We start from the raw sequence: 23846 nt of genomic DNA on the forward strand, positions 1-23846 counted from the left end.
ACTACCTCTTTTCAGGTAAGGGTTAGTCATTCGGCTTGGGGCGTTCTCGGTAAGGTATGTGCTCCCTCCTCTTTTCTAATATTTTGCAAGCCTAAGAGATGATAGAAGAGCGAACTCTCTCATCTCTTCCTCCTAGGGCAAGAAATCATAATGCTTTACATGATCATTAAGACATTTTACTTTTTTCCTCCTAAATTCCTATAACATCTGTTCTATAATTTGTAGATGACATGTGAAAGCATTGGTTATATCAATTCTAGTTAGGACAGCTGTGACCCCCGCCTTACAGATGAAGATACAAAGGTCCAGGGAGATAAAAAAGTGATTTGGTCTTAGCAAGTCAGTGGTCTTGACCGCCTGGTGCTCTTTTTGTTACACTTTACTCCTTCTCTTGAGCCTAAACCTCCTCATTTTCTGGCAAGCTTCTAAGAGGCCCTATAAAAGGCAGGCATCTGCCAGGTGCCGTGACTCCTGCCTGTAATCCCAGCACTTTGGAAGGCTGAGGCGGGAGAATCGCTTGAACTCAGGAGTTCGATACCAGCCTAGGTAACACGGTGAAACCCTGTCTCTACAAAAAATACAAAAATTAGCTGGGCATGATGGTGCACACCTGTGGTCCTAGCAAGTTGGGAGGCTGAGGTGGGAGGGTCATTTGAGCCTGGGAGGTGGAAGCTGCGGTGTGGAGTGAGCTGTGTTCACATCACTTAGTTTCAGCCTGGGCAAACCAAGTGGGACCCTGACTTCAAAAAAAAAAAAGCCTCTAGAAATGAGGAGCTGCCAGAGACAAGAACCTAAGTCACCAAACTGTAAACACTAGTCAGACACACTTTCCTCCAATTTTGTCCAAGGAATCTTTTACTTTTAGCTTTCCCAGGCTGCTAAAGAAGAAATACATCCCCAAACTATGAGGAAAAAGAGTGATACCTTGTATAGGTTATAGAGTAGGGTATATTTGAAAATATGAAAGGAACTCACCCCCTGAGTCTCCCCGCTACTAAATGCTCCTATTGAATGTGATGTGATGCGTAAAAATGGGAGAAAGGAAACAGGAGGGGCCAGGGGCTAGGGCTTCAGGCTGCTGCAGCACTGCAGACAGACCTGCCTGGAATAATAAGAGGCTCTGGTCAACTCTGGCTTCTGGGCTACAGGCAGGGGCTGCTCAGTGGAGCAGACACTTCCCTGCCCTGCCCTACTCTGTCCTTCCCCGATGGGCTGAGAGCCTCTGCTCAGGAGCAAGCCGGTAGCACTTGGAGATACTCTGGCAGGGGTGCCAGCATCACTGCCAGGCAGGACTTGATGAGCGAGGAAGGGAAGACCTCTGGAGAGGGGAAGCAGCCTGGTCCCACTTTAGAATGCACCCAGCTACAATATAAAACCTGCTTCAGGGCCGGGTGCAGTGGCTCATGCTTGTAATCCCAGCACTTTGGGAGGCCGAGGTGGGCGGATCACCTGAGGTCAGGAGTTTGAGACTAGCCTGGCCAACAAGGTGAAACCCTGTCTCTACTAAAAACAGAAAAAATTAGCTGGGCGTGGTGGTGAATGACTGTAATCCCAACTACTTGGGAGGCTGAGACAGGAGAATCACCTGAACCTGGGAGGCGGAGGTTACAGTGAGCCAAGATCGTGCCACTGCACTCCAGCCTGGGTGACAGCGAGACTCTGCTTCAGAAACAAACAAACAAACAAACAAACAAACAAACAAAACCTGCTTTAGGAGTCCCTCAGAAAACCCGTAGTCTTTTTTCTGACCTAGAGTCAGTCTCCCTCATTCCAAGCGAGGCTCTACTTCTCCCTATACTCAGGAACAGGGATGTAGGATTGGGAGAGGTGGGAAGGGAGGGAAAAAAATATTTGTTGAGCACCTACCACGTGCTAGGAGTCATACTAGGTACTTCATATGAAAATTAGAAATTATGTACATACCCCTATGTATTATGTAGTGCCTGGCATAGTGGCTGGTCCACACACTGTAGCTATTATCATTCTTAGATACACTGTTTCATTGAATTCTCACCAACAACCCTATAAGAAGGACCTCTCCTTCTTATAGCAGGGAAATATAGATTCAGAGAGCCAGATTTGTGCCCTAACCTGAATTCAAAGCCACCTTGCCTCAAGTGCAAGAACAATGATATAAAAAAATGTAAACAAACTATGAGCTTACTTCCTAAACCTTGATGAGAAGGCTCACATAAACCCATCTGTCCCTTGTTCCTGACTCCTAAAAGGCACTGGAATAGGTCAGGGAAATATCTACCTCTTGTAAACTTTCTGGGAAGGCATAGGGATAGACTCAAAGCTTTTTGGGAGCAGACACCCTCCCCTCCCGCTTGTCGTCCCCTCCCCTCACCCCACCCTGACCCCAAGCCAGAAAGCACTGGGCTCTAGATTGCTGTGAGTCCAAGCATATCCAATTCCTGCCTGGAGAGCCCAGTGGTGGGGATGAGGGCTTCCTCCCCTCAGTCATCTCATGCTCTTGGCCTTGCTCCCCCTGGTGATCTGGGAGAAGCACAGAGGGAGAACCTGCTCTGCATTCTCTTTTTTCCAGCAGGGCTGTTTCCTGTGCACCACCTGGAGGGGGCGGGGGGGGGGTTTAAGCTCTACTCCTTCTCTCTGGCACTCCTACGCTTCCAAAGGACAGTGCCCTATCAAGAAAGCTGGCAAGAACCTGACCATGGTAGGCTGCCTAGCCTAAAACATCCCTGGCTAGCCCTTCTCTCCGGAGGTGTGAATCTCAGGCAGAGGCTGTTCTGCCCGCCTCCTTATCACAGGCTCCTTATTTCCATGACCCAGATTCTAGTTCACCCTGGCCATTTCCAATCCCTCAGGTCTGGCAGCCATCCTCATCACAATCCCGGGTTCTTCCTCCCCTCCCCATGTCTGCCCTGCCCTAATTGCTCCTTAAATGCCAACTGGTTTGCAGAAGCAGACTAGAGCACATGCCCTCCTTCAGCCTACTGAGGCCCTTTGGAGGCATGGGAACAAGGTCAGAGGCAGCAGGTGTTGGCTAAAGTTCAGGTGGTGGGTGGCACCACTTGTCATCATCATCCGACAGCCACACCCAAGCCAGGAAGCCAGGTGAGGGCGGGCACACCAAGCCAGGCCTCTGGCCTCACCATGGAATAGTATACCATGGCCTGGTCAGGGAATCTGATGCTAATTTTCAGCTAGCCCCTAGAACTTAGCCTCCTGGGGGTGGGGTACTCCCTTCCTGAAGTTCTGGGTTCTGGTTCATGTCTCCTTTGCTCTTCCCTCTCCCCACTATAGTCCTTTCAGGTTGCTAGTCTCTGCTTCCAGTCATCTCAGGACAGCCCCCTTTCCCAGAGACCCAAGGAAAGCCCACATCCTTTTAGTTTTTGAGAAACAGACTTGAGAGGATGTCACTCGCAGGCTCAGTTCTCTCTTTCTGAAGATAGAATGCCGCTTCCAGGTTAGGAGGTGGTATCCATGGACCTCCCTCACTTACTTCCCCCTCTCCAAGTCTGCTACTCTGACAGCACCTTCTTCAATTCCACCGAAAAAAGGTAGTACTAGAGTCAAAGCATCTAATCGGAGAAAACGTGTCACTCCTAGCCCCTGGGTCTCAGGAATCCAGAATTCATCCCTCCTCCCCAGAATCACTTGGTGCTTTTTGGTCAAACTACATCTATGCATGCTGTGGACCCAGTCATCTAGTCCTGGCTACATCTTCCAAAGAAATCCTCATCCAGGGCCTGGAGGGGGCATGTGCAAGGATGTTCACTGGAGCATTATCTATGGTGATCTGAGATCCAAAAAATAAAAATAAAATACCTCTCAGTCTTGGAGTGGCTGTGTTGTCTAGGATATGCTGTGCAGTGATAATGGTGGCAAAACTTACCAGTTCTGGCCAGATGCCTTCAGAAGGCAGGGAGAAGGTAGGACCCATCGATGACAAAAGCTTTCTCCAAACAGCGATACCAAGAATTGACCCAAGGTTGACAGCCTGATCCTGATCACCTGGTCTGCTAAGATCCAACCCATGTCACAGGTTTTAAGAACCACCAAGATGAAGACAGAAAGCTCCAGGGCATGGGTAGGGAAACAGTGTGGTGGGAGGAAGCAGGAATGTGCCTGCGAGGGCACGGCTGTCCCCCTGACCCCTGGCCACTGGCTCCATCTTGAAATGGCATCAGTATTATTAAGATGAGGCCAGGCACAGTGGCTCATGCCTGTAATCCCAGCACTTTGGGAGGCCAAGGTGGGCAGATCACCTGAGGTCAGGAGTTTGAGACCAGCCTGGCCAACATGGCGAAACCCCGTCTCTACTAAAAATATAAAAATTCCATCCTGGCTAACATGGTGAAACCCCGTCTCTACTAAAAATACAAAAAATTAGCCAGGTGTGGTGGCATGTGCCTGTAGTCTCAGCTACTCAGGAGGCTGAGGCAGAAGAGTTGCTTGAACCCGGGAGATGGAGGTTGCAGTGAGCCAAGACTGCGCCATTGCACTCCAGCCTGGGAGACACAGCGAGAGCCCATCTCAGAAAAAAGAAAAAGAAAAAAAAAAAAAAGCCAGGTGTGGTGTTGCACGCCTGTGATCCCAGCTGCACAGAAGGCTGAGACAGGAGAATCACTTGAACCTTGGAGGCAGAGGTTGCAATGAGCTGAGATTGTGCCACTGCACTCCAGCCTGGGTAACAGAGTAAAACTCCATCTCAAAAAAAATTATCAAGATGAGAAAGGGCAGTCCCTCAGGCCCAGAGCCTTGGGAAAGCCAACCTCTTTCAAATTGTGTGAGTCACACTGGCTTGGGTCACCTCTGTGTCCTCCAGTGACTCAGAGGGTGTATGGGGTGGAGGTAGGGGTGTTCACAGCAAGCTAGAGCTCAAAAAAATGTAGAGGATGAAACAGCAGCGTTCACCATTTCCTTCAGTTGTTTAAGGAGGACAAGAGCCACCTTCAGGTGGAAATGACAATGCCATCTGGAAGGTCTGTTGAACAAAAGGGGTACTGGCAGCCTCTCCTGACCCCGTTCACTCAGGATAAGGGTTAGCAAGGATAACCGCTACTCACTCCTCAGAGCTGCGGCAGGAAGCTTCTAGGCCACAGACAGGACGCAGCCCTCCGGCAGCAGCATTCAAGTATTTCGTATATGCATTCTCTTGGACTACATAGACTGTCTTTCTTGGGGCTGCTGTGGCTTTCCATATTTTGGTTTCAAGGGAACAAAGGGGCTTTTTAGCAGCTGGATCGGATCCTAGGTTATTTTTAGAAACGAATTTCAGCAGAATCATGTCATGCTTATGGAGAGGGGTCATCTCCCTGGGCTACTGGGTCGGGACCTGGTTGTTCCCAGGCCTCAGGATCTGGTGGAGTCCTCAGGACAAGGGGGAAGCAGTTGCCTGGCCACAGACTGAGGAGGCCACATCTCATCCACCAAAAGGGAGCACCAGGGGCAGCTGCTCTGTCCCCAGACGCTCAGCAGGAGAGGACTTAAAACAACATTCCTGTGTGGCCCAGATACTAGTCAGCATGTCCCATACTGGTCATCAGGCCTGGCTGCTCCCATTCCCTTTCTCCACTCTGACAGTCTCACCTGTACATAGTACAGAGAACCTCCCATCCCCGCTTTACCTATTCCAGCCTTCTCTGGGCTTATTTCCTGGAAGTCACAGGCAAATCAGCGAGGGCTCCATGCTGAAAAGACAGTGCTTATTAAAAAAGGTGGCCAGGAATGATCCCTAATAACCTGCCACCCCTCTGCGCCTGTTTTTTTCTTCCTTGTTCACATATTGCACAGACAGGATCCATTCAGTCAGCCTAGGCCTTTGGAAAGCGAACTGATCATGCTCTCTTGCACTTGAGTAATGTTTTAGAGCTGTGGTTCTCAAACCCAGAGTGAGCACTAGGATCCTCTGGAGAACTGGGGCAAACCTATTGGGCCCCTCCCTGCCAACTCCTGAGTTTCTGGTGCACAAGAACGGAGATGGGGCCTGGGAAAGTGCACTCCTAACAAGTTCCTTAACAGGGTGAGCTGATGCGTCTGGTCTGGGGACCACACTTTGAAAATGCTGCGAGGTTCCAAAGCATTCCCATGAACCCCTTCAGCTCCAGGCTGACATGGAAAGGCACAGGAAGATCTTGCCATGTGTCTCCTTCGCTCTTCCCTCTCCCTCTGCTAGTCCTTCCAGGTTGCTGATCTCTGCTTCCATTTATCTCTGGGCAGCCCCCTTTCCCAGACAGAGCCCTGAAAAAGCCCACATTTTTTTAGTCTTTGAGAAAACAGACTTGAGAGGATGTCACTCAACAGGCTACAACAGAAGCCAAGGTCTATTCGAAAAGTTAAAACAAGCCACCTCGTGAGGTTCAGAGGGACACCCAGGCCCCTTTCAGGTTCCAGTGGAGCAAATCCCCTCCCAGCCCTGTCTTCTATCTCCACAGGAGATGAGCGATGCTGGGGCCCATACACAGATGAGGGGAAAACAAAAACAAAAGACATTCGCTGCTCACTTTGGCTCCCAAAACATTACTGCCCCTGGTTGCCTCTGGAACCCAGGCTACCTTTCCCCTGCCATCCCCCATGGTTCCAGAAGAAGCACCAGGCTCACCGCCTCCATAACACCTCTCAGGGAGCGCCTGCCCGCTGCTCTGAGGCCAGGGCGGCCAGCAGCAGCTGCTGGTTTCCAGGCCAGTTGACAAGCTGTTATAAACAGTCGCTTTAGGTTGCTATGGCAAAGCGAGTGTGCAGCCCAGCGACGGTAAAGCTATTTATGTGCCTGTAATGACAGAGTGGTCTGTTTTTTATTATTTTACTTTTAAAGTTTTCCTTTCCCAACCCCCTAAATCAGCTTTAAAAAAAAAAAAAAAAAAAAAGAGCCACCGCAACTTTCTCAGGAACAAAAAGAGGATAGCCAGAAAATAGAGCCTATGACTTGAGCCAGGAAGGGGAAGATGGAAGCAAGGAGTGTGGGTGAGCTCCTTTCCAAAAGGGAATGTGCGGCCTCTGGCCATGCAGGCCTCTAATCACTTAGGAACCAAAGCCCTGCCTCTGGCTCAGCTCCTCAAGGAGAAATGCCAAACCCCAGGGTCTTCTCACCTCCCTGCACTTATATTACGGAGAAGAGACAAAGCCACTTTGTCTTCCTGCTCTAACAGCAGCACTCCTCCATCCCCCCAGCCCCCACCAGCTGCCAGTATCAAGGGAGGAAGATATGGAGGATTCACGAGGGGTCGTGGGAGGATAGCTTCGAAGCCCCCATCCCCTCTGTGGGTAGCAGCGCCACCCAGGCAAGGAGCCTGCTCACTCTAGCTGGAGGGTTGCAGAGAACAACCTCTAGAGGTACCTCTGAGGAGACACGTGTTTCCTCCACTTCTACAGAGAACTTTCATCCAATCCTTTCTCCTTAGCTTTGGGGTGAAGGGCTACTTCTGCATAGCAAGACCCAAGATTTTAGTCAAGGTGGTAAGGACCCTTAGTCAGCATCACAGAGTCAGCATGCAAGGTTCAGATGCTGATGGATGAGTAACAGTGCAGCTGATTCCTCCCTAGACACATATGTCTCGGGCACCAGAGACATGGGAAAGGTTTTTGGCCGAGGGGTTACGGAGTGATCAGAGGTCAGTCTGCATCTATTGGATGGAAGTACTATGGCCCTCTGCCTTGACTCTCTCAACCAAAAATAAAATAGCAAAGAAGAAAAGAAATAAGGGCCATAGGTGGTTCAAGATGGGCAGGAGAGGCAGGTGCAGTGGCTCACGCCTATAATCGTGCTCTTTGGGAGGCTGAGGAGGGAGGATTGCTTGAACTCAGGAGTTTGAGATCAGCCTTGGCAACATAGTGAGACTTATTTTTTTTATCTAAACAAAATAAAGAAAAAAAATGAAGGTCAAGAAAGTGGGAGTCACAAGTCAATGTGGTAATTAATCACGGGCATGCACACACTCACACACGCAACTGAGCTGAAAGCGTGAACTGACTAATAAATATGCTATAGGTCGTCAATCACTAAACAACATGTGAGTAAGAGAAAGAGTCACCTTTCAGAAACAGCTAGTTGGAATATAAAGACGCTGCAGGAATTTATCAACCCCTTTTCCCCACCTTATTCCAGCTTCTTTTGGATTGGTATACACTTATTAGGAGATTAAAAACTTCTTACTGCCGACAGACATATTAACCAGATAAAAATAAAGTTAGGGCAGTGTTAAAAACAGCAAATTGCATAGACTGTTCCATTTCCTCCCATCTCATATGATAACTGAATGTCTTCCAGATGCCGCCATGGCTCAGAAAGGATATAGATGAGAACACTCCCCACGGGGAGGAGAGAGGGCAGGAGAAGGGGGAAGACACTGATGCTCCCATCAGGGAAGCACCCTTCTGGTGCCCCAGGAGAGGTTAAAGTCCTAACTGACAGCCCTGGTTAGCTCATAAGCTCTTGTTGGAGAAATCAGAACTTGGGATAAAAATCAGTCTTGGCAGAACCTTGAGGTCAAAAGAGCAGAGCAGGCATCATTTCTAAACCTGTCAAACCAACTATCATCAGCATCCTAGTTCCTATAGGGTGGGAAGGGAGAAGGGAGAGGTGAGGAAAGGGTCCCCAGATGAAAAAGGTATAGTCCTGGACTGTTGGGTGTAGGCTGATGGAAAAGCACTAACTATGAATTAAGGTTCCAGATAAGCTGTGCTTCTCTTCCTAGGTTAAGAGTATGAACTCGGCCAGGCGCAGTGGCTCACGCCTGTAATCCCAACACTGTGGGAGGCCAAGGCGGGTGGATCACCTGAGGTCAGGAGTTAGAGACCAGTCTGGCCAACATGGCGAAACCCCGTCTCTACCAAAAATACAAAAATTAGCCACGTGTGGTGGCACACGCCTGTAATCCCAGCTACTTGGGAGGCTGAGGCAGGAGAATCACTTGAACCGGGGAGATGGAGGTTGCAGTGAGCTGAGATTGTGCCACTGCACTCCAGCCTGGGTGACAGAGCGAGACTCAATTAAAAAAAAAAAAAAGATAAAATAAAAAAGAGTATGAACTCAAGCCGAGTGGCCATTACTTGGGAATACATAAAAAGACAAAGAGAGATGCAGACATGTTTCAGTATCCCAAGGTAGAGTGAGCTTCCAAAACTCATGGACTAGAAAGAACATCTATTCCAAAGGGCTCGCATCGACAGTGATGGATACAGGGCTCATTGTTGAAAGAGACAAAGGGCAGGCAAAGAGGTGACTGAGCTCCAGCTGGTCATTGTTGATGGAAGTCTCTCAGGGGAGAGAAAGTGGAGAGTATTGTATATTTTTCTTCCAAGTGAGCAGAAAGGTTGTGTCATCACCTCTCTATCCCAACCTCAGCTCCAGAGCCTGGCCTAACCTGTGCAATTAGTGAATGAGCCACGTCTCTCTGTTCCATCCAGTGTGCTTCTGTTTCCAAGGGAAGGAAAAGTATGAAAGTCCCAGAAAGGGGCCAGGAACGGTGGCTCACGCCTGTAATCCCAGCGCTTTGGGAGGCTGAGGTGGGCAGATCACCTGAGGTCAGGAGTTCGAGACCAGCCTGACCAATATGGAGAAACTCCGTCTCTACTAAATATACAAAAATTAGCAGGGGGTGGTGGCACGTGCCTGTAATCCCAGGTACACAGGAGGCTGAGGTAGGAGAATTGCTTGAACCTGAGAGGCAGAGGTTGTGGTGAGCCGAGATCACGCCATCGCACTCCAGCCTGGGCAACAAGAGTGAGACTCCATCTCAAAAAACAGACAAACAAACAAACAAACGGCAACAACAAAAATTCCTGGAAAGGGATCCAGTCTCCAGAGACAATCAGTAAGACCCAGGCACCACTCCTTCAGCACTTGCTCCATCTCCCCGCATTCTTTGCACCTTAAAATTGGCGGACTGAATGAATGGTTGATGGCACATCTCCCTTGATCTGCAGGACACAGTCACAGAGGTTTTGGTGCAGATAGAAGGGGAATGAGCCATCACTGAAGGAATCCATCTACTCTCTAGGGAGAGGCAAAGGTGAACACAACCCAGTTGATTCTAAACTCCTATATATACCACTTTAAACACCACTTCGACCTCCAAGGCAAAACCTGGAAGAACGGTGGGATGGTGGTCGGAGGTTTGTAGGAAGTGAAAAAATAAGATATTTTCTGGATTATTTTATTTCTAAAGCCCTAAGCTACCAAGATCATAAGAGAATACCTAGCACCAAACTATTTCCACCTCCCCATTTTTCTCTATACCTCATTCCCAAACTTCTGACTTTATTATCCCATACTTATGTGTATCCCTTCCCCTACCTCCTTCTCCCCAATCTATCTGTCTATTTCAATCTCTCAATCTCTCTCATTCTCTTTTCCCACATCTCCAGGGACAGCCTAATTGGATTGATCCTTGCCTGGATAATTTCTGAAACCAATCAGTCCTGTCCTAGTCCACAGTGGCTCACATAGTGGAAGGAGCAGGAATGTGCTGAAAAGCAAGTCAGGCACTTGTGGGGCTGCCACGGCCAGCACCAACCCAGGACCCATCTGTGTCACTGGGGTCACGGATGATGGGTCAAAGGCATGTGGGACCAGATTCCATGAGCCAATCTGCATTCTCCCCAGTCCATCTGGAGCTTGCTTGTCTAAGTCAAATATTTATGTGGGAACTAACTACATTGGAGGTAGAGATAAACAGTTAACACTGAGGACTCTAGGTGGGGGAAGGGAAGGGATAGGAGAATATTCCCATAGATTAAATACAAAAGTCAGTTATAGTAACTACAGCCGTCTAAAAAATGAAAAAAACAAAACAAACCACCAAAGTCAGGATGTAGTATGCTCAGCCAAGCTCCCAATCTAGCATAAATAGGGGAGTGGCTTGATGGAGGCAGAAGACTAGACAGATTAAAAAGGCACTACAATCTGACCCTGGCTCCTTTCAGGGTTCCCAAAGAAGCTGACAACTCAAGAACTGAACACAATAAGCTAGCCCTACCCAACTACAAGCTGCAAGATGGCTCCACTGTTCCACCTCCGTTCCACTCTGAGCCTACAGAGCGTGGTGGGGAATAGACATATGGACGCTAAAATCCAACCCCTGGTGACAGGCTGCTTTCTTCTCTCTTTCCCCACCACTACACAAGGATTCGCAGAGGAGGAGTAGCATCACACATCCTATCCAAGCAGAGTGAAACTTTCGTAGGCATCTCATGCTATTTGTTTCTGCAGAAGATTGCCAGAGCAAGCTTTCCCCCAGTTCCTCCAGTCTAACACACCCTGGCCAGCTGTTCCAAATTAGCAAGATCTTCATCACCAGAGAGGGATCTTTTTCAGTGTGGGGGGAGGGGGTCACTTTCCTCCCTTTAGGGTTCCTGTCACTGGGCCCTCTCTCTGTAAGCAGCCAAGTCCTCAGAGAAGCTGAGGACACGCCAGCCTGCTGTCTTCCCTCCCTCCTCCAATGGCCGGCCCAAGAAAGATAGCTCGCCTTCATGCGGGGGAAGTCCCACGGCAGTGAGGCTATGGAAACTTTGCCGTCTAAGGCTGTGGAATTCTTCCACTGGGCTCCTGCAGTTAATCATCGCAGCTCCCTGGATTCCCAACTTTGGGCTTTAAAAGGTAGCACCCGAGCAAGAAGGACAAACATATCGAGGAGAAGAAAGAAAAAAAAGTTGGTGTAAGCGAAAAGATAGCTACCTCCAACACTAGTCTACTGAGTAACTGAGCAATTGTGAGAAGAGGAAAGAAGAAAAGAGCACAGGAAAAATAAGTATAGGCCACACTCCAGAACATTACTCCAGACTGCCAGCGAATGCTGCCCATATCCACTCCCTAGAACCTACAGGGAACATTGCTCCTTTGCTAATGTACTTGTAGAAGGATTATCTAGGGTTGCTTTGTTTGAAACTTTCTCCTCTCAGCAGATCACGGGCTTCTGTCCCCCTTTGGAAAAAAGTGCTAGAGGCAGGGCACAATGATTCACACCTGTAATCCCTGCATTGTGGGAGGCTGAGGTGGGGAGATCGCTTGAATCCAGGAGTTCAAGACCAGCTGGAGCAACATGGTGAAACCCCATCTCTACAAAATATACAAAAATTAGCCAGGCATGGTGGTGCGCACCTATAGTCCCAGCTACTCTGGAGGCTGAGGTGGGAGGATCTCCTGAACCTGGGACGCAGAGGTTGCAGTGAGTGGAGATGGCACCACTGTACTCCAGCCTGGATGACAAAATGAGACCCTATCTTAAAACAAAACAAAACAAAAGCAAAAAGGTGCTAGAGAGCTCACAATTGTGAGTACACAGCACTGAAATATTAACTTCCAAGATGGTCAAAGTGGCTTCTTAGGCCAGGTTGTCATGGTTTCCAAGACCACAAACAGAAGTTTGGTTCAAAAGAAGGGCAGGAAGGGAACTGCCTTTTTCTTCCTAAGGGAATAGTTTCAAGAGCCAAGATAAGAGGGGGATATGGCAAAAGGAAGAGAAGTTTCCATAACAGGGCAAAGAAAATGGACAGTCTTGAGAGTTCAATTTTTCCTGGTGAGCATAGGGAGAGAGGCCTCATTTGTAGGATTATAAGGCCCTATTCAGATGGTGAGATAAACCTAGGAGGTTAATAGGAAGAGGAGTCAGCTTTCTACTATGTTAAATGTCCACCCAACAAAACCTAGGAGGCACGAAGAACGGGGGCCAAAATTAAGCTGCTTTGGGAAAGCGAAGGCCCTCCAAAGACTCTGAGTTTTGCCTGAAAGAGGGCAGATGAGATAATTATCCCCAGAAGTGATGTGTGGAGGTGCTGTTTCCAGAATTGAGGCCTGCCTTGCTGTCCACCTCCTGCAGGTCCCCTGGTCAAGACCCTTTCAACTCTCATTTCAAAGGAGCCAGATGGAGGAGAACATTGTAAGAAACCAAAATGCTACCATTCCTCCCAGCAGGAGCTGTCAGCTGAGTGTGGCCACCTGGCCCAGGAATTCCCTTTCATACTTATGGGCAGTTCTCTGTGGCTTATGAGAATCCCCTTGGATGCTTCCTCCTGAGCTGGTGCCAGCTTGGAAAGGAGACAGAGTTGCTCACCGCTCTGCTCTACCCAGAAGCAGCAACTGTGGCACCACTGTAGGTTAATTACCACGTATGCTCCACCACCTTCTCAAAGCAGGTAGGCTGACCACAAGCTAGGAGGCAGGTCAGACCTGTCACAATTTTATCACCAGTAACAATACTAGCCAGTAAGTTCCTGGTCTTTTCAGGGAGCATGTCCTCTGCTTTTCCCACCAACTACATCAAACAAGAATTCCATAATCATAGCCACGTAGATGGAAAAGTCTAAACAAATCCCCTCATTTTACATTTAAGCATGTATTAGCAAAATATTGTGCTGAGCACTGGATAAAAAGGCTACACAATCTTTTTTTTTTTTTTTTTTTTTGAGATGGAGTCTAGCTCTGTCACCAGGCTGGAGTGCAGTGCTGTGATCTCGGCTCACTGCAACCTCTGCCTCCCGGGTTCAAGTGATTCTCCTGCCTCAGCCTCCTGAGTACCTGGGACTACAGGCACGCACCACTATGCCTGGCTAATTTTTGTATTTTTAGTAGAGACAGGGTTTCACCATATTGGCCAGGCTGGTCTTGAACTCCTGACCTCGTGATCCGCCCGTCTCGGCCTCCCAAAGTGTTGGGATTACAGGCGTGAGCCACCGAGCCCGGCCAAGGCTACACAATCTTGACAGGAAAGCAGGACAGGGGCAGAGACACCTGAGGCAAAGAAATCTGTATTGGGTGTCAAAGGAAGGGCAGAAACATCTCCCACGCCTGCTAGCCTGTGCCTACCCAAAACCTCTAGGGTTTCCCCTGCCGCCAGCTTGTGGCCATCAAGCTGCTGCAGGAGAGAGCTCATCACAGCGTTGGCCTCCCACTAAGGGCTCAGCCTGAGCAGAGGGGAACCTTCTCTTTCCAGAGCTGCTACATACAGTCAGGTAGCATGTGCCCTGAACATGGGCACCAGGTAAGGAGGTGGTTTGGGAGATGAAATCCACCCTAAGTTTTGCCAGATGGGCCTTGCTCCTGTGGGCTATATTCACCTTTCTAAAATCTTTAAAAGTACCTTAAGGGCCGGGCGTGGAGGCTCACGCCTGTAATCCCAGCACTTTGGGAGGCTGAGGTGGGCAGATCATGAGGTCAGGAGATTGAGACCACGGTGAAACTCCATCTCTACTAAAAACACAAAAAATTAGCCAGGCGCGGTGGCAGGCGCCTGTAGTCCCAGCTACTCGGGAGGCTGAGGCAGGAGAATGGCGTGAACCCGGGAGGCGGAGCTTGCAGTGAGCCAAGATCGCGCCATTGCACTCCAGCCTGGGTGACAGAGCGAGACTCTGTCTCAAAAATAAAATAAAATAAAATAAAATAAAATAAAATAAAATAAAATAAAAGTACCTGAAGGACTAGTAGGTACAGTTAACTGTCAGCCTGGCATTCCCTTGGGTCACCAAATCCTGAAAAATATCTAAGGAAGAAAACCAGTAGTGAATCCAGTTTGACATGGGGATGCACCAGAGCCAGAGCTGAAGATGTCAAAGTGGCCAGCCCTGTGGGACCCCTGCACCCGGGCCAGGCTCCTGCCCCTCACAGCTCACAGGCTCTCCCATGAAGTCCTTCCCAAGTAGCACCAGTGCCTCTCAGCCAAACCTCCTCCAAATCCATTCTCCCTGAGCCTTCATTTCCTCATCTAAAAAAATGAGGATCAAAAAGGCATCTACCCCATACCAAAGTTGAAAGGATTATTACTTTTTTCATGTGCAAAGGCCCTTGCCCTTGGATGAAGATCAAGTATCTTAAGAAGCCACTGAACAGTGGAGGCAAACTGCTTCTGCCCCTCTGTCAGAGCCTCCCCGTGCCTCTGGCCACCGTGTTCCTATACTTTCCAGTCCTGGATCTGGACCCTTGGCTCTGTGTACCAGGAGGACATTGGTACTCCCCATTCCCAGACTTCTCCAGAATCTCTAATTTTTGCAGCTATATCTGGGGAATCTATCTGTCTGAGGTTCCTTTTTAAGTGGTGTCAGCAAGACTAAGTAAAAAGACAGAAAGAGTTCATGAGAGTAAAGGAACTCTGTTAAGAACTCACATGTGGATAATGCTTCACAGTTTTTAAAGCACTCTGACATTTGATCTTTGCAACAATCTTTTAAGATAGACAGGACTGACAATATCATTCTTTGACAGATTTTAGAGCATATGGTCTTAAAGGTGAAGTGACTCACTCAGTTAAGGCCATGCAACCACAGGAAGAGCCTAGAAGAAGCTAAGGCATACTCCATACTGCAAGGTCCTAAAAGAAATTGGAGAGAAGAGGCTGGGCACAGTGGCTCATGCCTGTAATCCCAGAGACTCAGGAGGCCGAGGCAGGAGGATCGCTTGAGGCCAGGAGTTTGAGACCAGCCTGGGCAATACAGTGAGACACCGTCTCTACAAAAAAAAAAAAAAAAATTAGCTGGGTGTGGTAGCATGTGCCTGTAGTCCCCACTACTTAGGAGGCTGAGGAGGGAAGATTGCTTGAGCCCAGGAGTTTGAAGCTGTGGTAAGCTATGATCACACCACTGCACTCTAGCATGGTGACAGAGCAAGACCTTGCTTAAAAAAAAAAAAAAGAGAGAGAGCAGCCTGTAGAAAATAGTGGGATAATTCTAGGCCCAACCCAGGACATTGGAGCTGGGGATTCCTGTCCTGATGAGCTCAGAGGATTAATATAGGTTCTCCTACTTCCTCTCAGAGGTAACAGTGAGACATGCTGAATGTATGTGTGATGTGTGTGTGTGTCATTCTTCTTGGCCATGGGTACCTTGAGAGTACAGTTTGTGGTCTAGATGGAGGCGGTACACCTCCTGGTGTGTTGTGGAGGTACAAAAGGGAGGAGAACAAAAAAGGGTGGAGGAAGATTAGAGAAAGAAAGGAAGAGGGCTCTTTCCCTTAGGGAATTCCCAGTCCGCAGAATTCTAAATAAAGAAGACAGGATACACCCATATTAAGAAGGCCTATGATTATAGTACAGTGCATCCAGAAATATTGAAGTGCATCAGGACCAGGAAGGACAAAGACTGACAAGGGGAAGAAATGCAAAAAACAAAAGCAAACACAAACCCAAAAAATATAAACAGGAAACAAAATGTTGCTCTACAGTCTCTAGACCCTTTAAAGGCCTTCAGCATTGAAAGGAGGGAATCCCCAGGGTTAACAATAGGGTCTTTCCCTAGGAAGGCAAGCAAATGCAAGGTTCTGGCCCCAGATAATCACTTCTCTCTAGCTAGCACTTCTGGGTTCAGGTGATGTCATGCGCATTAAGTATTTGTCGAGAAAAGAGACCTCTGGAAGAGTAAAACCTCAGGACAGAGTTTATAAACAGCACACTCAATTCCACCTGCCTTCCACTATCTGGGAGAGTGACCCTCCTCAGTTTCCTGCTACAAGGAAAGAGTAGGCTATTCTCTTCATATTACTGCAAATTATGATATACCCAAAAAATGTGATTTAAAAAAGGAGGGCCTCCATGGGCAGATGAATGGACAAACAAGTGTGGCACATCCGTACAATGGAATTATCATTCAAGGAAGGATGTTCTGACACATGCTGCCACACGGATGAACCTTGAAAACATTATGCTAAGTGAAATAAGCCAGTCCCACACACACAAACAAATACGGTATAATTCTATTCATATGAAGTATGTAGAATAGGCAAATTCATAGAGACAGGAAGTAGAGTGGAGGTTACCACAGGCTGGATGGAGTGGGGAATGGGCATTATTGTTTAATGGGTACAGAGTTTCAGTTTGGGATGAAGGAGAAGTTCTAGACATGGATGATGGCGATGGGAAACCTACATTGGGAATGTAGTTAGTACCACTGAACGGTCTACTTAAAAATGGTTAAGATAAGCTGGGAGCGGTGGCTCATGCCTGTAATCCCAACACTTTGGGAGGCTGAGACGGGTGGATCATGAGGTCCGGAGATCGAGACCATTCTGGCTAACACAGTGAAACCCTGTCTCTACTAAAAATACAAAAAGAAATTAGTCGGGTGTGGTGGCAGGCACCTGCAGTCCCAGCTACTCGGGAGGCTGAGGCAGGAGAATGGTGTGAACCCGGGAGGCAGAGCTTGCAGTGAGATTGTGCCACTGCACCCCAGCCTGGGCAACTGAGTGAGACTCCATCTCAAAAAAAAAAAGGTTAAGATGGCAAATTTTATGTTCTGTATATTTTATCACAGTAAAATAAATAAATAAAAATAGGAGAAGGAAGAAGAGCAGATGGAAGAGTCATCCTGGTATAGACAGGTGAGAAGGGTGGAGAAGGGAAGAGCAGAGCTAAATTCCAGATGTGGACCAGCAGCTGCTGTCACCGAGTTCAGACCCATTGTGGTAATGGAGGTGGAGGACAGTGGGGCACAGGTCAGTCACCACAGACATGCCCAGGGCTGGGAGCCCACACAGAGCCTGGCACAACATCAAAGAACTCAAGGGACCTGGCAAAGCTGAGTGACAAGGCAAAGGGGTGGAGAAACAGACTGGGCTTTCTGAATACCATGCAGCGTGCTTGTGTGTGGTAGGAGACAATGGTGGGAGTGCATTGAGGGTGGTGGGCATAGGGTAGACAAATCACCTTTTCAAAGAGCAGGAGAAAGGCATCTGTGTTCATCCTCTCCTCTCCCAAAGTCACCCCATCATCAGCTCAGAGAACACAGGCACCTGGTTACAGCAGGTACAGCTAAGGCTTTCCTGACCCAAGATGGGGAACTAAGTCTCCAGGCTTTTTGATTACTCGGTATTAGTATCTCATTTGATCCTCTCAACAACCTTGGGAAATGGGTCGTATCACTCCCATTTTACAGAGGAGAAAACTGGCTAAATACTTTGTCTAGGCTCACACAGTAAGAAGCCAAGCCAGAATCCAAACCCAACTTTGGCAGAAGCCACACTTTTTTCATAATATTGCCTTTGAGGTGCTTTCCAGACATGAGAGCTCTCTTTCTCAGTGATCATTCACCTCTTAAAGTATGGTGCAGAGATTAAGAGCATAAGCTCTGTGGACAGACAGCCCAAATCCCAGATCCACCACCACCATCACTACCCATTTGACCTTGGGAAAGTTTTTTTTTTTTTTTAGAAGAAGTTTCTCTCTTGTTGCTCTGGCTGGAGTGCAGTGGCGCGATCTCAGCTCACTGTAACCTCTGCCTCCTGGGTTCAAGCAATTCTCCTGCCTCGGCCTCCCAAATAGCTGGAACTAGAAGGCCACACCACCATGCCCGGCTAATTTTTGTATTTTTAGTAGAGACAGGGTTTCACCATGTTGCCAGGCTGGTCTCGAACTCCTAACCTCAAGTGATCCGCCCGCCTCGGCCTCCCAAAGTGCTGGGACTACAGGCGTGAGCCACCGTGCCCAGTCCCTATGCTCTTCTTCTTATTTATTTATTTTTTTGAGACAGAGTCTCACCCTTGCTAGGCTGGAGTGCAGTGGTGCGATCTTGGCTCACTGCAACCTCCGTCTCCCAGGTTCAAGCAATTCTCCTGCCTCAGCCTCCCAAGTAGCTGGGATTACAGGTGCTCACTACCATGCCCAGCTAATTTTTGTATTTTCAGCAGAGATGGGGTTTCACCATGTTGGCCAGGCTGGTCTTGATCTCTTGACCTCATGATCTGCCCACCTCGGTCTCCCAAAGTGCTGGAATTACAGGCGTGAGCCACTGTGCCCAGCCCTCCCCCCACCCCCCACCTCCGTTCTCTTCTTACTGCTCCCTAGGAGCCTATTCATCGGCTGTTACATTGAACTGGGACCTCATTTTTTATCTCCACCACCCCAAGTGATACATTCTCACCCCAATGGCATGCATTCTCACAATCTTCCAACCTACTACCTTTTGTGATAGCTATTTTTATTCTCTTTCAACAACTGAAGGAACTGAGGCCTAAAGCTCTACAGTTAACTTGTGGTGAAACTGGACCATAAACCCAGGTCCAAAAAACTCATGGTCTTGGCTGTTACATGATGTTTTGGCATTAGAGAGAAAAAATGTACCACATGGTAAAGGGAAAAGTAGCTTGGGTTGAATTTCAAATACTTGGATTGGAATCCAAGCTCTGTGACCTTGGACAAGTTTCTTTCCTTTTTTTTTTTTTTTTTGGAGATGGAGTCTTGCTCTGCCACCCAGGCTGGAGTGCAGTGGCACAATCTTGGCTCACTGCAACCTCCAGCTCCCAGGTTCAAGCGATTCTCCTGCCTCAGCCTCCCGAGTAGCTGAGATTACAGGCACCTGCCACCACGCCCAGCTAATTTTTGTGTTTTTAGTAGAGACAGGATTTCACCATTTTGGCCAGGCTGATCTTGAACTCCTGATCTTGTGATCCACCTGCCTTGGCCTCCCAAAGTGCTGGGATTACAGGCGTGAGCCACCACACCCAGCTTTTTATATATATATTTTTTAGCAACAGGGTCTCACCCTGCCAACCAGGCTGGATGGAGCAATCTTCCCGCTTCAGCCTCCCCAGTAGCTAGAACTACAGGCTTCCCCCACATGCCTAGCTAATTTTTATTTTTATTTTTTGAGACAGGGTCTTGCTCTGTTACTCAGGCTGGAATGCAGTGTCATGATCAGAACTCACTGAAGCCTCAGCCTCTGGGCTCAAGTGACCCTCCCACCTCAGCTTCCTTTGTGGACTACAGGGGTGTGCCACCATGCCTGGCTAATTTTCAAATGTTTTTGTAGAGACAACGTCTTGCTGTGTGGTCTCGGCTGGTCTCAAACTCCTGGGCTCAAGTGATCCTCCCACCTCTGCCTCCCAAAGTGCTGGGATTATGGGTGTGAGCCACTGCACCTGGCCAGAAACTATAATTTTTAAATGCCTGCTTTGGGCTTGTCATTCTGACATATATTACATGAAATTATAAAGATTAATGATTCAAAGTGATTAATACAAGAGCTACTCAAGAAATGGTAATCTTTATTATTTTCTTCGATATCACAACCATAAATTTTTTTTTAACTGACACATTTTCTATCATTTTCATTTGTGTTTCCTTTTCATTTTTCTTCCCCTCTGCTAGTTTGGAAGTTATATTATACCAAGTTTTTTAGTATTAGCCTAGAAATCTTAACATGAAGACTTCTAATAATCAATATCTTTAATTTTTTCCCTAGAAAATATAAGGACCTTAGAACACTTAAACTCCAATTACTATATTCACCTTCTAATTTTTTTTTTTCAGACGCAGTCTCACTTTGTCACCCAGGCTGGAGTGCAGTGGCGCGACCTCGGCTCACTGCAACCTCCACCTCCTGGGTTCAAGCAATTCTCCTGCCTCAGCCTCCTCAGTAGCTGGGATTACAGGCACACACCACCACGCCCAGCTAATTTTTGTATTTTTAGTGGAGATGGGGTTTCACCATGTTGGCCAGGCTGGTCTCGATCTCCTGACCTTGTGATCCACCAGCCTCAGCCTCCCAAAGTGTTGGGATTACAGGCATGAGCCACCGCGCCTGGCCTTACCTTCCAATTTATATGCTATAGTTACTGAGGATTTAAATTATATCTTCATTTTATTCCTATCAATTAGATATTGTTATATTTCTGATATTTCTTGTCTTTGACATCAATATTTAGATTTCACTCCATGTTTACCATTTTATTTGCTCATCATCCTGTCTTCGTTTCTTTTTCTTTTTTTCTTTTTTTTTGAGACAGGGTCTCCCTCTGTTGGCCAGGGTGGAGTGCAGTGGCGCCATCATAGCTCACTGCGGACTGAATCTCCTGGGCTCAAGTGATCCTCCCACCTCAGTCTCCCAAGTAGCTGGGACTACAGGCCTGCATCATCATGCCAGGCTTTTTTTTTTTTTTAAATTTTTATTAGAGATGAGGTTTCTCTATTTTGCCCAGGCTGTTCTTGAACTCCTGAGCTCAAAAGATCCTTTCATCTTGGTTTTCCAGAGTGCTAGGACTATAAGGCATGAGCCACAGTGCTCAGTCCATCATCCCTTCTTGAATCTTAGACTTTCCTTTTAGTACAGGCATACCTTGGAGACATTGCAGGTACGATTACAGACCACTGCAATAAGGCAAGTTCCTGGTTATTTATTATTTTTTTGGTTTCTCAGTGCATATAAAAGTTATGTGTACACAATACTATAGTCTATTAAGTGTTTTTATGGTTAAAAAACACAATGTGACTACCTTAATTAAAATATATTCTGTGTTAAAAATGCTAATGATCGGCCGTGGTTCACGCCTGTAATCCTAGCACTTTGGGAGGTTGAGGGGGGCGGATCACTTGAGGTCAGGAGTTCAAGGCCAGCCTGGCCAACATGGTGAAACCCTGTCTCTACTACAAATATTTTTAAAAAAGGGTGACCCTTTCCTGTCCTGGCCTGTGCAGAGTCTCTGAGACCTTAAAATTGAGAGTGTTTTCGCACCTCAGGGGCTACTCCTGGTGGTTCTGCGCCTGTCACCATGCCACAGAACGAATATATTGAATTACACCATAAACACTATGGATACCGTTTGGATTACCATGAGAAAAAAAGACAGAAGGAAAGTCGAGAGGCTTATGAACGAGAGGCTCATGAACGTTCAAAGAAGGCAAAGAAAATGATTGGTCTGAAGGCTAAGCTTTACCTTAAACAGTGTCATGCTGAGAAAATACAAATGAAAAAGACTATCAAGATGCATGAAAAGAGAAACAACAAACAAAAGAAGGATGAAAAGACTCCACAGGGAGCAGTACCTGCCTATCTGCTGGACAGAGAGGGACAATCTCGAGCCAAAGTACTTTCCAATATGATTAAACAGAAATGAAAAGAGAAGGTGGGAAAATGGGAAGTCCCTCTGACTAAAGTACGTGCCCAGGGAGAAACAGACGTATTAAAAGTTGTTTGAACAGGAAAGAGAAAGAAGAAGGCATGGAAGAGGGTGGTTACTAAACTCTGCTTTGTCGGAGATGGCTTTACAAGAAAACCACCTAAATAAGAAAGACTCATCAGGCCGATATGCATTTCAAGAAAGCCCGTGTATTACATCTTGAACTGAAAGCCACCTTTTGCCCACCAATACTTGGTGTAAAGAAGAATCCCTCATCCCCACCATATACAACTGTGGGTGTTATTACCAAAGATATTGTCATTGAGGTAAATGTGAGCGAATTGGGCCTTGTGACACAAGGAGGCAAAGTTATTTGGAGAAAATATGCTCAGGTTACCAACAGTCCTGCAAATGATGGCTGCATAAATGCAGTCTTACTGGTTTGACAGCAATTTCATATATAATTTGAGGACTACACACCAACTGAAAAAACTGCCATTACTGTAATGTTTCTACCAAACAGCCATATATGTCTGCAATCAAGGGATTTATTACATTGTAAACATTAAAATGGTCCAGTTTTATAAATGGTCTTTGTTTTGAAATCTGCTTAGACCCCATGTTCATAAAATTGAATGATTGAAAAAAAGCAAATATACAAATATCCTACTTCATCAATATCTGCATTTATGCGTGGGTATTCAGCAATTTCCTGAAAAACCACCAGTTCCGTTGAAAATGCCTTTCAAAAAGGTTAATACACACTTAATTATGTGTCTGAGAATTTAAATGAAGTATCTTCTACCTTGTTAATCATTAATCCTAAAAAGACAGCATTAATACAGATGTGAAGTTTACAGTGTTTACACTAAAAGTATGTGAGAAGACACAAAGTTCAGAACTCTTAGAGAAATCTTTTCACCTGTGAAATCCTTAACTTCTGAATACAGCAAAGGTCTAGTGAATTCACATTCTAAACATTTTTTTCTTCCATTTACCATGTAGAATAATACCTACTTGGCACTGTTTTCTACTTGAATCATGAAAATGAAAAAAAATACTAAAGTCTTTGTACTTTCTTAGCATTTCTGTGTTCTAAACAGTATATTTCTAGTTTCAGAATGGTATTAAGAATTAGTTTAAGCAACTCCAGCTAAGTTTTAACAGGATAAAGAAGACTGCACTGATTCTCTGAGGAGAAATTTATTTGCAGTTAGATGACATAAAAAAGTAAGGTGTTAGGGTTGTAACTTGATGAAAGCACTTTTGTGATCTGTGATATGTTGTGGCTTTAAGGATGGCTGTATATATTACATTAATCTATAATCACCAAAAAAAAAAAAAAAACAATAGCTGGGCATGGTGGCACATGTAATCCCAGCTACTCGGGAGGCTGAGTTGAGAGAATCGCTTGAACCCAGGAGGCAAAGGTTGCAGTGAGCCGAGACCGCACCGTTGCACTCCAGCCTGGGCAACAGAGCAAGACTCCGTCTCAAAAACAAAACAAAACAAAACAAAACAAAACAAAACAAAAAACAATGCTAATGATCATCTGAGCCTTCAGGAAGTGGTAATCTTTTTGCTGGTGGAGAGGTCTTGTCTCAATGTGGATGGCTGCTTGCTGATGGGTGGGGTAGCTGTGACAATTTCTTCAAATAAGACAACAATAAAGTTTGCTGCATTGATTGACTCTTTAGTGAGACTTCTCTATAACATATGATGCTATTTGACAGCATTTTTTCCTTTTCTTCCTTTCGTTTCTTATTTTATTTTTTATTATTATTTGAGATGGAGTCTTGCTATGTTGCCCAGGCTGGAGTGCAGTGACATGATCTGAGCTCACTGCAACCTCCACCTCCCAGGTTCAAGCAATTCTCCTGCCTCAGCCTTCCAAGTAGCTGGCATTACAGGAATGCACCACCACACCTGGTTAATTTTTGTATTTTTAGCAGAGACAGGGTTTCTCCATGTTGGCCAGGCTGGTCTCCAACTCTTGATCTCAGGTGATCCGCCTGCCTTGGCCTCCCAAAGTGCTGGGATTACAGACGTGAGCCACCATGCCTGGCCT

At 46.9% G+C, this 23846-nt stretch overlaps 1 protein-coding gene and 1 pseudogene across 7 annotated transcripts in view; one reads left to right on the top strand and one right to left on the bottom strand.

Moving 5' to 3' along the window:
* Positions 1-23846, bottom strand: part of ATP2B4 (ATPase plasma membrane Ca2+ transporting 4) — a 117190-nt gene that overhangs the window by 64644 nt on the left and 28700 nt on the right. The window contains exon 2 of one of the 7 annotated variants that reach the window (XM_063597855.1): positions 15199-15403. The exons of the other annotated variants lie outside the window; for them this stretch is intronic. The gene's annotated coding sequence lies outside the window, so the exon portion shown is untranslated. The remainder of the gene's footprint in view (positions 1-15198; positions 15404-23846) is intronic. 7 annotated transcript variants of the gene reach the window in all.
* On the top strand, positions 18722-22332 carry LOC129397365 (ribosome biogenesis protein NSA2 homolog; annotated as a pseudogene).

Source organism: Pan paniscus, chromosome 1 (genome assembly GCF_029289425.2).
Source record: "Pan paniscus chromosome 1, NHGRI_mPanPan1-v2.0_pri, whole genome shotgun sequence".
NCBI lineage: Eukaryota > Metazoa > Chordata > Mammalia > Primates > Hominidae > Pan > Pan paniscus.